Below are 13,146 nucleotides of genomic sequence, written 5' to 3'. Positions count from 1 at the left end.
CAGACATGTTCACCTCTTGTGCAGTGGCAAATGTGGTGGTATGCCTAACAAGTAACACAGAGGGGCCACAAGTGAACTCAAAACATGAGACATTTCTCTGAGAGCCTCTGTGGTATTTCCACTCCTGGTATTGGTGCATGGGACTTTCAGAACCCTCTGAAAAATGTATTGCTATGTCAATGGCCTATGTAATGGGTACTAATTCAGGTAAGAAAGTCACCACCTAGATCCATTTTTCCATTCCCCCTATGCTGACAGGACAGATCCCACTATGTGTGTTTGCTTGAATGATTTTTAGAAGTTTGTAGCTGAACCCTGAGTTATGCCAGGAGGAAGATGAGGCCAAGGAGGTAGATGTTTAACGGCATGGGGTTTTTTGTTCTCTCGCTTCCTAAATTGAACACGTATATTAGAAGCTGAGGGAGATGCAGGGCCAAAGTACAGTCCTCTGCGAAACACTCTCTGTGCGATAGATACACAGGCTAAATGGTGCGGTCTGACTCTTGTTTGTGAAACCCTGGGTTTTTTCCAGATTAACAGGTCACCCTCTGTAGTGCAAATCAGCAGCTATGCTTTACATTATGAAGCCTATTCCTAAATTTCTTGGCAACGCAGGCTGCTGAAGTGAAACTGTTCATCTATTGCATACCTAAGGGTTACGCCAGCATGCATAATTATATAAGGGTCTTATATAAACTACACCCCTTCAGCGAGTCCTGCAAAGTCAATTCACTGCTGTATTGCATTTAGTTCTTGCTGCTTGCATCTAGCAAGGACTACTCCAAGGGCATCTGTGTCACACAGGATGGAACAAGGATGTCTACAATGATCTAGTTAGAGTTTCAATCTTAGAATTTCTGTCATCCTAGTGCTCAAAAACCTTCCTGTCTGGAAAGCTGCCTGCACCTCCTTACAGGTCTAGGTCAAAGTGCAACTTATCCCTCATTATGAAGAGGTTTTGGCTTAGGTGAACGAGGGGGAAATTGCCAACAGATCCAGGACAACTGCATGAATACGCCTGTTTTCACAACTGTGGGTGAAGAGCTGTCACTTTCCCAGTTGCATTAGTACACCTATTGTCAAGAGGGCCGCTACCCTTTACGAACCCTTGCTGCATCCAATTCTGCTCACCTGTGGACAATTACTTCAGAAGGGGTAAATCTGATATCTGAATCCATGTTACTAGCTGATTTGTATCATGGTGATACAAAAACCTACCATTTGTTGGGGATTACAAACATGATCTACTTTTCCATATGACGTCTTATCTAAGCAAAGAAATTCAGGCTAAGCAGAAAATAAATCACTTCCTTACCTCCACTAACCTACCTGCCTTGCCTCACTGGGGGCCGGTATCTATATGTACAATGGGCTGTACTGAATATGTGATATCTGTGCTTCCTGAGGTCGTCTTCCCCAAGGTGATAATCATAAGTGTTATCAGGATGTACACATGCATTGTCACTAACCATATCTATCTTGTGCTGCTCTGTGTCATGTAACCTTATCTGATTTACAGAGTGATTTCAGTCAGATGATGAGTTTTGGTAGCCTAGAGATCTAGTGTGGCAGCATAGCAGTAATCCTGTGAGCTAGGCTCATTGCTGGTGCAGTCAGTATCATGGTGGCCTTTCATGCTGCAAAACTTGAATATGGACCCAAGAAATGCTTGTCAGAAAGGATGCAGTAGGTTACTTTTGTACAACCTCACGTAGGTTTAGCTAGAATGCCTAGATGTAAGATAGGTCTCAGATCATACACACAAATGTACAATGTGAGAGCACGCACTCCTATAAACATTTAGACTGTGCCAGTCTGCCAGCTATAATGCCGTTATTTTCCAGGTCCCTCAGGTGTTTTGCCTCTCTTGTGACCTAGCTTTTCCTCTACTCCCCAGCCTCATGAGCATCTATCTTCTTTCCAGCACCTGAAAGACTGCTTTCTAGTCAGGTTAGTCCCTGATGTCATACACAGCCTGTCATGCATCCTGTACCCAGCTGCTGTTTTTGCTACTTTAGTACATGGTTAGAGGCTAGAGTAGAAAAGAAAATAGGGAAGGATGGCAGAGGAAGAAATTGCTTAAGTTTATAAATCCTTTTTTAATGGTTGAAAAGTAAAAATGGTCTAATAAGGCAACAAAGTGCAAGGCTTAAAGGAAGTAGATAAACAGTAGTGATGCTAATCAAAACCCAGATAAAATGATCATTGCAAGATCTAGTGGGAGCAGAGGTCCTTAAATATTTATGCAATATGTTCTCCCCTCCTTTCTCCAGCCTTGTACTACCTACGGCCCTGCTGTTGTAACAGCATGATGGAGGGTTTAGGGTATCACATGGCTTCCAGCAACCCCCTGCAGCCACCACATGAGCTGCAGCTAGCTGAAGTTGAATCTGGAGGCAGCACGCAAACAGTTCAGGTACCATTAGGATCTTCTGCTTCAGGAAGCCATAATGCAGGTGGCTCAGCTGGTCGTGATGATCATGTGTAAGCCTGGCCAGATGGCTGTGGTCAGCTCGTGCCAAGGCCAGACTTGGCATTTGCCCAGAAAATCCTTTATGGTAATTCTGAGGTCTTTGTGGTACCCTCCCCAGCCTCCTATTGACATGTGTGGCAGGAGGGGTTGCAGGCAGCTGTGGAGCAGCAGGGCCCACCTTCAGAAGAATCAACAGAGGCAGAAAGAGTGAACCGCTGGAACTAAGCCATGTATGGGGCTGTTTCCCAGGGCCTGTCTACTCTGGCACATGTATCCCAAGGCCAAAATTTGCAGTTCTGCATATGGATGCCAGTATTGTTCAATCCAGTTATCAATGCTCAAGAAAGTGAAATACCATCTATAATGATAGCTGCAGATGCCACAGTGATTGATAGGACAGTACACATGGAGCATTTACTGTTAGAAAGCAATCCAAAATGTTTCATTAGTCACAGTCCAACATATTTAATACTGTCAATCATGAAGTACTAGATCTACCAGCAAAAAAGTAGGCTACATCCGCGGGATGTGTTGTATAGAGACCTAAAAGTAGTTTGAGGTAACAGATGGCAACTCTCGGTCTGTTATATAAAATTATTTGTAAACGTCAGGGAAAAAAATAAAAATAGAATTAATTCAGTCAAAAATTCCTGCTGGTTTAAAGAACATATTGAGATTATATCTGATATATTATAGGAATATTGACAGGAGAATGATTGCAGTGGACCCAGTGTTTTGAAATGAAGCCTAGATGGTAGAAGAGGAGGGCTTCCCCTCTCTTTGTCGTCTTTGGAATTTATTGCTTGAGTAAAAAGATGTGCAGCTTTTACCTGCAAAGTCAACACCAGTGTGGGTTACTACGCTTACAGACTTCTGCATTCAATTTGTGATGCATTGAAATCACAGTCCTCAGACAAACCAAGGCAGCAAGGACTGAGGTGATCTTACCATATTTATTGACTCAGCTCTAGTCCCAGTCATCACCTGAAATACCAAGACTTGGCTACTTGTGATTGCTGCTTTGTGCTTCAGTTTATCCCTCTTTCTTTTCTAGTCCTTCTGATTTTTGCCTTAATGCTAATCAAGTCTGTTTAAAAAGTTTATCTTCTGCAACCTTGTGACCAGATGAAAAGCAGTGTCTTTGGTGTGGTAGTAGTTTTGGTAGAGCTTGAAGTGACTGAAAGGTGACGCTTACCTTCTCATTAGTAGTGACTGGTATGGAAGAACCTAGCAAGACCAAATGACATTTTCTTATTTGTTTAGCGTTTAGATTTTTCTCTCCCTTTCTCACTTGTTATGTTTGTACCTCCCGTCCGGCTTCATGATGTGAATCTCTAGGCTATTGCAATTTGTTTTCCCATCCCTAAAAACACTGTTAACACTACTATCAACATTTTGGTTTGTCAAGACTATTGAAATAGGAGTGGGTTTTTTATTCTATAATTTGAATTTCTAAAATAATGGGAAAGGGATACAACTGAAGATTTAGGTTATCCTTCAAATTATTTAACTGGGTAGGATTTACTACTGCCTCCCCCATGTTACTTTTAAAGGGCTTGTATGCTTCTAGTATGGTTGTCTGTGACAGAATTAAGCAGGATGAGATTGCTGGGCTCATAACACTGACATTTAATACGGTAGAAGACAGGATCACGTTAACCACTTTGTACTGATTTTTGGTAGTATAGATAGACCAAAGTAGTCAACACAGGCACTACATCTCATTAAGCAAAGATTTAGAAAAGGCACTGGTGTCACTGTAGTCCCCTTGATGTGGACTTCTGGTACACTGCTTCAGTACACAGAAAGAAAGCTATTAAGCTGAGCAAAGTGATCTACCCTTCATATTGCACTTGATTATTGTATATTGATGGACTGGTCATCTTAATTCAGAAAGAAAATGTGACTATTGGAGAGAATTCAAAGAATTAAGTGGTTGGGGGAAAGGTCTCAAGATGCAATCCATGTACGTATTCAGCAGATCAAAGAAAAGGATGGAAGGTAACACAGCTCGTACATATGGCAAAATAAACTGATTGTGGGGAGCTTTTAATAATACATAGAGGCACAGAAGGTGCAGCTGTATGTTACACCATTTATTTCTACGGTTTGCTAGGAGTAATCAAACATTTGAACAAATGACAGTGAAAAGTGGTAAAATCGAAACATGCTATAGGTTTTACAACTGGCTTTTTAAACAACACACACTGTTCCATGTTTGATGTTTGAAATTTGAAAAAAATTGTATGGCTATTGTGTAGAGCATGTGATGACTGTGGTACTGCTGGGCCAAAATGGTACCTGGGAATAGCTGTCTTCAGCATCAAACCCTGTGTCTACTCAGTGGCTAAGCTTTTGCAATGACACCAAAGCAGGATTCAAAGCCTTCAAAGCCAGGTCATCAAAACAGTCAGCCCTTTTTACTTGGTGATGTGGGCCCCAGAATTCTCTTTCTTAAGAGTCAGTAATTCTGCAATCCTTACTATACTTAAATTCCTCAGCTCTATTGAGTCCAAAAGGACAATGACCATGGTACTATTCCTTCTCCTTTTTCTGTAGTGCAAAAATCTGCAGAATGCCTATGGCTATTAATTGAAAATTCAAAGTCAGCATTTTCCTTCCTCTTCTCCTCCCATGGTCAAGAAAAAATAAAATCATTAACAACGCACCATTGCAGTATTGTACACCACCATTTTCTCTGTGAAATACAGTTATGCATTTGCCTGCATGTGCCTGTCACTAGTGTTTTCTTGGCTTCATATCCTGCTGCCTTCACTGTTCTGAGAAATCATGTGAAACTTGCGTTCCTGGTTCTGGTTCACAAGGCACGTGTCCACCTGTAGCTTAGGGACGTTCTATTGGCCTTTGGAATGAGCCACTTTCTGCAACCACAGTGAGTAATCTTTTAGTGTCATCCTTTCTGCTGGATGTAGCATTTCTGATGGTTATTTTAACGTATCTGACAGATACGTTGGTCGTAGAATGTGCCCAGAGCTGTCCACCCACCAAACCCACTTCTGGGTCCTGTCTTCCCTGCATCTGGGCAGCCTTCTGCCCTCCCACTGGCAACAGCACCCAGCCATAGCTTTGTCTGCAGAAGCCCAGGGTCATTTGGTCTCCTATCCTTCTACTGTAGTAATGTCTGCCCATCCTGATCTGTACAGAGATAGATATTTTCTTCCTTGAGCAGCTACTGAATTCATTTGCTTCTGCCTGTCACCAAAAGCCAGGCTTGGCCCATACTAATAGGGTGATAGTGGGTGAAACCCACTACCCTCCACACTTGGCTTACTGCTGCAAACTTACCCAGAAGGTTAGACAGCTACTGCTGTAGTGGCCTGGGAAAGATGAGAAGCAGCGGCTGTCGCGGAAAGGTACCACTCCTGTGCATTTTTACACAACAGCGCGGCAGCTCTTTTTGCCTGGCTTTGTGTGTTGGAGTGTGAACAGACTCAGGAGGTGTTATGCTGCCACCTTAAAGGAAAAGGGCTACTCAGAAAAACTGCAAAGCTGCAGTCTTTGCACCACTAATCGGACTGTAGTTGGGGTGGGGTTTTGGCTGGATTTTTTTGTTGTGGGTCTCTATTTTTTTTTTTAAAGCAGTCAGTAGCAAATACGTACAGTAAATACTCGGTGTTATAAGAAATAAGTGTTTTCAAATGATAAATGGAGAGTTTGTATGCTATACGAAAAACTTGCTTGCTTGACAGTGGGACTGCTTTGGCAAGTGCGTTACAATCATTTTAGTGTTACAGCATGGCTGTCAGAGCACTAGCCTTCCTCTGCTTTCACTGAAGCTTAGCTTTGTTTGCTGTCATTGTTGGCATTGGTTGTGGATAGCACATTGCTTCACTTTGGGTCCTTATTCAAGTACTGCTACTGCAAAGATTTTGTTTCATTTTTAAACTTTGGTTTGAAAAACAACACCAACAAAGGCAGGATCTCTGCACCAGGAAAGTTAGTCTTCTCAAACACACTTTTTTTTAATTTTTCTTATCTTAATTCCAGCAGGTTTTGTGTTCCAAATAACTGAAAGTGTTAGAAAAATTCTTCAGTGTATATTCCATGTAAGTCTTTTTCTGGCTATAGAAGGTCACTGGGGAATTGCTGGATCCACTGCTGGTATGGTCAGTATCCCTTTGGAGTATGGCAGATCATATGCTCCATTTACAGAGCATCTGAGCTGCTGCTACAGCAAGAAACTATCACTTAATGTGGGCCATCAGATCAGTCTGTGTTATGGACTGCTTCTCACAAAAAAAAAAATCAGAAAGGCTGTGATAAAGGCTTATTTCCTTAGATTCCTCATTCTTTTTTACATGGATGATATATTTATTTTCAAGCATCTGTGTTTGTGCCAACAGATTTTTCTCTTAAGCTACTGCTGAGAAATTGCTCTTCCTCTCCAAGGGCACTCCTCTGTGGTCTACTGTAGCTTAAACAGCTAAACTTAACCTCCACCTTGTTCAACACTTGAAAGTAGCCATTTACAGAATTTTTCAGGAATAGACTGAGATTTTTCAGTTGCCCCAAGTGAACTTGGGGAACCAGTGAGGGAACTAGGACCCAAACACAACGGTACAGAGATGAGTCTGGTAGTTTGGAGGAGGTAGTCTGAAGCTAAGCCAAAAATGAGTAACCTTTTCTGTTGGACCTGTAACTACTTGTCTGAGGAGTCTGCACCCACCCACCACGGTATTGTCACCTAAACTACAGGCTGGTGCAATGGCTGTGTTGTTCGGTGGTACTCGAAAATAACCCTGATATGAACCTGACCCAGAACATGGTTTCCTGTTTGTAGTTCAGGAGTGTTGCTGTGTAATACAAGTTGTTTAGCTGCCTTTGTATTTCTAGGGTAAATGCCTGTAAAACTCCTACTTGTCTTAAAACCTACAGGAAAAAAGATAAAGGAGCAAGCAAACTCTCTGTCTCACTGTCATACCTGAGGTTATCAGATATGCCTGTGCTTGGTACCTACAAAAACAAATAAAAGAAGGAACTGCTTGAAAAGCAACACGTTGTTATATTTTCTCCCACTCTCACCTCCCTTTTTTTTTTTTTTAATCCAATATAACCCGAATTTGACAGTCTGCAGGATGGGCTATAAATCGTTGCATTTAAGTTGATATTTGCAAATGATGGACTTGCTAGTGAATGAATACTGCTTCATGCAAGAACATGCTACTTTATATAAAAAATTATATAAATAGCAAGTCTTTAATAGTTGCACAAATGTAAGATGAAAGTATGATCATTTTCTCCAGCAATAATTCCACTTTATTGAGTTTCCATTTTTGCCATTTTTTCTTCTTGTCTTTACAAAGTAACTTCCATTCTCCTTCAAGTGATTATGCAGTTTGAAAAAAGGACAGATCTTTACATACATTTGGAAAATAATTTTCTTAAAATGAATACATCTATTCAGGCACTTTTCCACAACTTTGCCTGATGGATCTTATTTTCCATTTTTTTTATTATTTTGACCATTCCCATGTCACCGTTTTCATTAGCTTTTTCCAAAAATGCACTGTACTAGAGAGAATCCTAGGTCTGTGACTGAAATCAGACCAGTTTCAAACATAAACTAATGACCTCATTTGTCTTGCATAAAATACATGATTTTTATTTTTGTTGGAACAGTATTACCTTACTATGTAATGAACGTAAAATATATCTCCTGATTCAATGTTCCTATAACTTAACCCCTTCCTCCTTTTCTGAATCTGGTTACTTCTTCCTATCAGGCTACTTCACATCTCTCATGATGCATTTGTTTATTTAACATGACTTCTTTGTTTATCAGCATGCTATTGAATTTATAGTGAGTAGGCTTTTGCTCTTTTTGGTTTCAAATAATGCTGGTAAGAATCTTATTTTCCCCACATCAGCCCACGATTGTTAACGAATACAGAGAGAAGTGTGTTGCAGGAATGGATTCTAGTGGAACGCATTTCTAGATCTTCTTCCAGTTAATACTAACACCAGTGCATTTCTTCTCTCCATTAGGTTTACTTCCCCATCAAAGAAAGCAAGTTTAGTTAGTTGCACTTGAGTTCTGATGCTCATGTTAATTATTGTCCTGCTGGTGCCTGAAATTCTGGCAGTAAGCTTCTCACGAGATACTGAACTGTAAGCCCTTATACCTGCATTTTGAAATAGTTTATGTACTTGCCATTTCCCAAAGCTCTCTCACCTTACCTAACCTGATTATGTAGAAATAATGGTGGATAATTCCACTTAAATATTGCTATTTCCTTCTCTATAAGCACAGATCTCTCCTAAGAGAAATTCTAGCTACAGCTTGTGACAACAGCGTCAGTTTAGATGGAATCTTGAAGACAACAGCAGGATGGGAGTGAAGGATGAGAAGATCAGATGGGTGACTTTTTATAGGTATTTACCAAAGGAGAACACTTGGAAAAAAAGGCAAGCAAATAGTGGAAGTGACCTTTTGAATAACTGATGCACAATTCAAATTGATGAGACTGGCTAGTGAAGGAGAAATAAAGTTACGGAACAAATTTCTTTTACCAAGGAGAGAAAAGAGAGAAAGAAGGAAGAAAAGAGAGTAGCAGATGAGTAGAGGAGAGAAGGCAGGATCAGCAGCAAAGAGGAAAGAATTGTGATGATAGCGTCTGGTGCCCAAGGAACAGTGAACATGATAAATGGTCTGTGAAAGAGAACAGATGACAGAGTGGTGTGCAGACAGAAGAAAGAAAAGATGGGGAATCTAAGGAAGACACAGCATCAGAAAGAGGACATGAATGTAACTGGTACTTCCTTCTGATGAAAAATGGCTAGGCTGTCATGAGATCCATATCCAGAAGTGTGTTTGCTGAGATAAAAATGTAAGGTTTGGATCTGAAAACTATAATGAGCTGGTGTACCAATTTCCTAGAAAATTCAGTGGGATTTTCCCATTTCCTGAAGAAGGAAAGGCAAAGGTGTGATGATAAACAGATGACTCAAGAGTTGGTGCTAAGATTAGTGGATTACTGAGAACAGGACAAAAAGAGAGTATTTCTTAATGGATATGCTAGTATTATGGATACTTTCTGAGATTCAATTTAGACTCATGCAGGGGGCCATATAAGTTGAGATAGTGCTATATTTACATACAATCCATGCCTACATGGACAGAAAGAGTGAGGAGGAGCATAGGATTTGAAGGCTCATCACAGAGTATGGCATGAAGAAAAACCGACATAGTGCCGTGAGAGCAATTGTCATCCTAGACAGACTTCTGGGATCAGGGCGGGAAAGAAAGGCTAGTTTTAAGCAAGCATTTTGTAAACTCATGAGAAAGCTTATGCGAGCCAGTTACAAAACCAGCCAGGAATTAAATCTGGGTTTCCAAGAGCCCCTTCCTATTGTGTGCTCTTAAGTGTTTATCTAAATGGTCTCTTTAACTGTTTCTCTTGATCCTGTCTTATGACAACTTCTTTTTGTTAACTATCATTTTGTAGCGTCACACCACTGCTGTGCACTTAATATTGCAGCCAAGTAGTTTTTAAGCATTTCAGCCTTCCCCATGCCTTTTGAAACAGGAAGGTAAAACAAATCCATAGTCACATGCTCTTTTGTTGTTCCTTCCTTCTCAAAAGCTTGTTCTGCATTGTAAGGTAATTTCACTTGCTTTTTTAACCAATTACTTTGCTGTGGCTGAATACTTTTAACCTGACTTTCTAAAAAAACAAGGTTTATGTGATTGTGCATCTGCTAATCTTTCCCTATGAACCCTGAATCCATTGGTCTATTTCATCCAGATTTGACCAACAGGAGAAAAAATTAGAAATATTAACTTTCTGAAAAAATGATGCCTTTCCCTAGACAGCTGGATAAAGAAGAGAGCCTGCTAGTGGAGAGGCTGTAAGAGCTCACTCGTATCAGGTACCTTAAAATCCACATGAGAAGTTATCCTGTAGGCACAAATCCAGAGGAAGCCAGGCTTGACTCAGGTCCTTCAAACTTCCCAGCCCCTGCCATGCAGCGGCGCCAGGTGGTGGCATTCACAGGACTTTAGCCTAGGAGAAGTAGTGTTCTCAAGACATGGCTGAGAAACCTCAGCTGACAGCCAGATGCCTGGCTTAACTATTAGTGTGATGCTAGTGTAGATTTTTATCTCCTGGTTTCAGAAATGTTGCTACTATAACAATACTCTCTTTTTATGTTCTGTTTCCTGGCAAATCCTGGTTTCACTGTTCTGTAGTTTCCAGATTTAATTAGTCTGATGGGGGGAGAAAACATGATGAAGACACTAAAAGCAATGCAAGAAAGAAATATGAAACTCGAGCTTTGCTACACTAATGGGATACATGCATGAATCATCCCTGGTCCCAGTTTTAAAGGACTACTGCTCATTCCCACCTAAGGAAGTATCTACAGAAAGGATGCTAGAAGGTAGCATAGGGTTTCTTAGCAATAGTGAATGACCAGCATACATCCAAACAGCCTCGGTTCAAAAATAAAAATTCTGCCATTAGCAGAAAAGAGAAAGTGGTGAGAACACGAATATTTCATGGTAGTTCTTTCATGAAGTGCAATTTTTAAGGACATAGGGTAATTATGTTGAAGTTATGACTTTGGGAATTTTGTTCTTCTGAGTAATTTCTTGAAAACCTGTGTGTCTACCTTTGGCTGTCAATGCAGATGACAGAAGGTGGCCTAATGCTAGCCACAAGAAATGACTGTGAACGCAATGATGGTAGGAATAATGACATTACAGATGAAGCATGTTTCCATTAAAGACTGAAATTTAAGTTAAATAGCTCTGACTATATTTACCCCTGATAATAATGAGCAATTAGTTCCTGTCCATAGGAAGGAGACTGAAAACAGGAACTACAGTATTCAGCATTTTTCTGTTACATGAATGCAGCCCATGTAAACAATTTATTTCCTTCTTCCCACCTAAAAGACTGTGTTTATGCATCACACGCTTACGTTCTGCAACACTTTTATACCTTTGGTTAATAGCTATAATCCAGCAGATAGTTCTTTGCATATGAGGTGGAGTCAGCGCCTCCATCCTAAAGATAAACAAGATTGATCATACATCTTTGATCACACAAATCCTCACTTTGTTTGCTAATCCCCAGCCAGTTGTGTACTGCTTTCCATCTGTTGCAACATCGTGTGTTTGCACACTAGCGACTGATGACTTATAAACACTCTCTCCAGCAAAACTCCCCTCCTCTCATACAGCTATTGATGGCACCGCTCAATGTCGAACAAAATTGCCAGTGACTTTGTGATGCATTCCATGGAAGCAAAATTGAGGTTTGCAAATGACTGACTTTATTGCAGACCTGCAGCTCCAAGACTCTACTTGGAGGCTTTCTTACCTCTGCATTTATAAGCAATATGCTGTACACCTGACTAATAATTAACAGCTTTTTTTGTGAGGACCAAATCAGGCTGGGTACATTATTGGAACCGATCCTTTCTCCAGGAGATCTCAAGTAATGTTAAATCTTCTGCAAAGGTAAACAAACAAAAATCGCCCCTACCTTAATTCAGTTCCATAAGCTTCATTCTAGCGATTTCCATAGCATTGAAGCGAGTATGAGCACAGTGTTTATTTCAGCTGCTGGAGTTAACTCTAGAGCTTCGTACGCAGAGCAGGACATCTCTGACCTGCCCTAACAGGCAGATTTGTTTTGAGACTGTGGTTCCTCTCCTGTCCCCTGTGGGGGTGGCTGATTGCCCATGGTGGCATTTGCCTCCGCCTCTGCCTGTGACACTGATGTTGGGTGGACTCGTGCCACGGCTCGTGTTCCCACGGTGGTGGGTGTCACTGAGCGCGCACACGCCTTTCGCAGGCACCTAACACACGCCAAATGCTTCCTCTTGCCTGCAGTCCTAGCCGTGTCCGTGAATGCTGTACTTCTAGCTCACGATTTTAACTCTCACATGCATTTTGTGAGTTTCTGTGGACATAATACTTTGCTGTAAGATGTGTAGCATATTGATTAGAGGATTGCAGAGGGGTGCTCATGAAGCCTGTTCTATTTACGCTGTCAACTCCTCAGGCAGAGCTGGGCCTTTCCTGGTCACACCACATAATTTGAGTCCAGCAAACCCCTAAGCAGTGTCCTTTCTTAAGCTACGGCTATATTTAAGAGACTTGCAGCACCACTTTTTGTTGTGTTTTGTATGCAACTATCTAAAAGTGGCTTTCCTCACAGCCTTGGGCAGTCGATGATTTCCTTCTAGTGTTTTTCAAGAGAAGTCTGCTTCTGGTCTTTGTTGTTGGGAGCAGGCACACCAGAAGCAGGAGTGGGAGGTTTGTGGGTTGATCCAGAGCTAGGAAGGTCAAGCAGCATCAGAGGAAAGGGCTGTCTCTTTCCTAGTTTTAATGGTAAACACATTGGCACTTCAGCATATTTGTCTGCAGATTGCTCTTGCAGTAATTAAAGACACCTTTTCATGCAAATGGTTCTTAGAGACTCAAAGAAAAGAAGGAGGAGGATGTGTAAAAGATCACCTCATCAGGCTTGTCAGTTATTATAATTTTTTCCAAAGTTTCGGTCATTTGAAATGGTCTCTCTGGCTCTTGCTAAAGCTGGAATATTTTTGCAAATGTAGTAACTGAAACTTTTTTTAAAAAAAAAAAAAAAATCCAAATGTGATTCTGTATGTTCTAGTCCTGAACCACTGGTGCTTCAGCACTA

This window comes from Phalacrocorax aristotelis, chromosome 1 (genome assembly GCF_949628215.1).
Source record: "Phalacrocorax aristotelis chromosome 1, bGulAri2.1, whole genome shotgun sequence".
Lineage (NCBI taxonomy): Eukaryota > Metazoa > Chordata > Aves > Suliformes > Phalacrocoracidae > Phalacrocorax > Phalacrocorax aristotelis.
The sequence above is the reverse complement of the archived record's forward strand: the minus strand, read 5'-3'. Positions refer to the sequence as shown.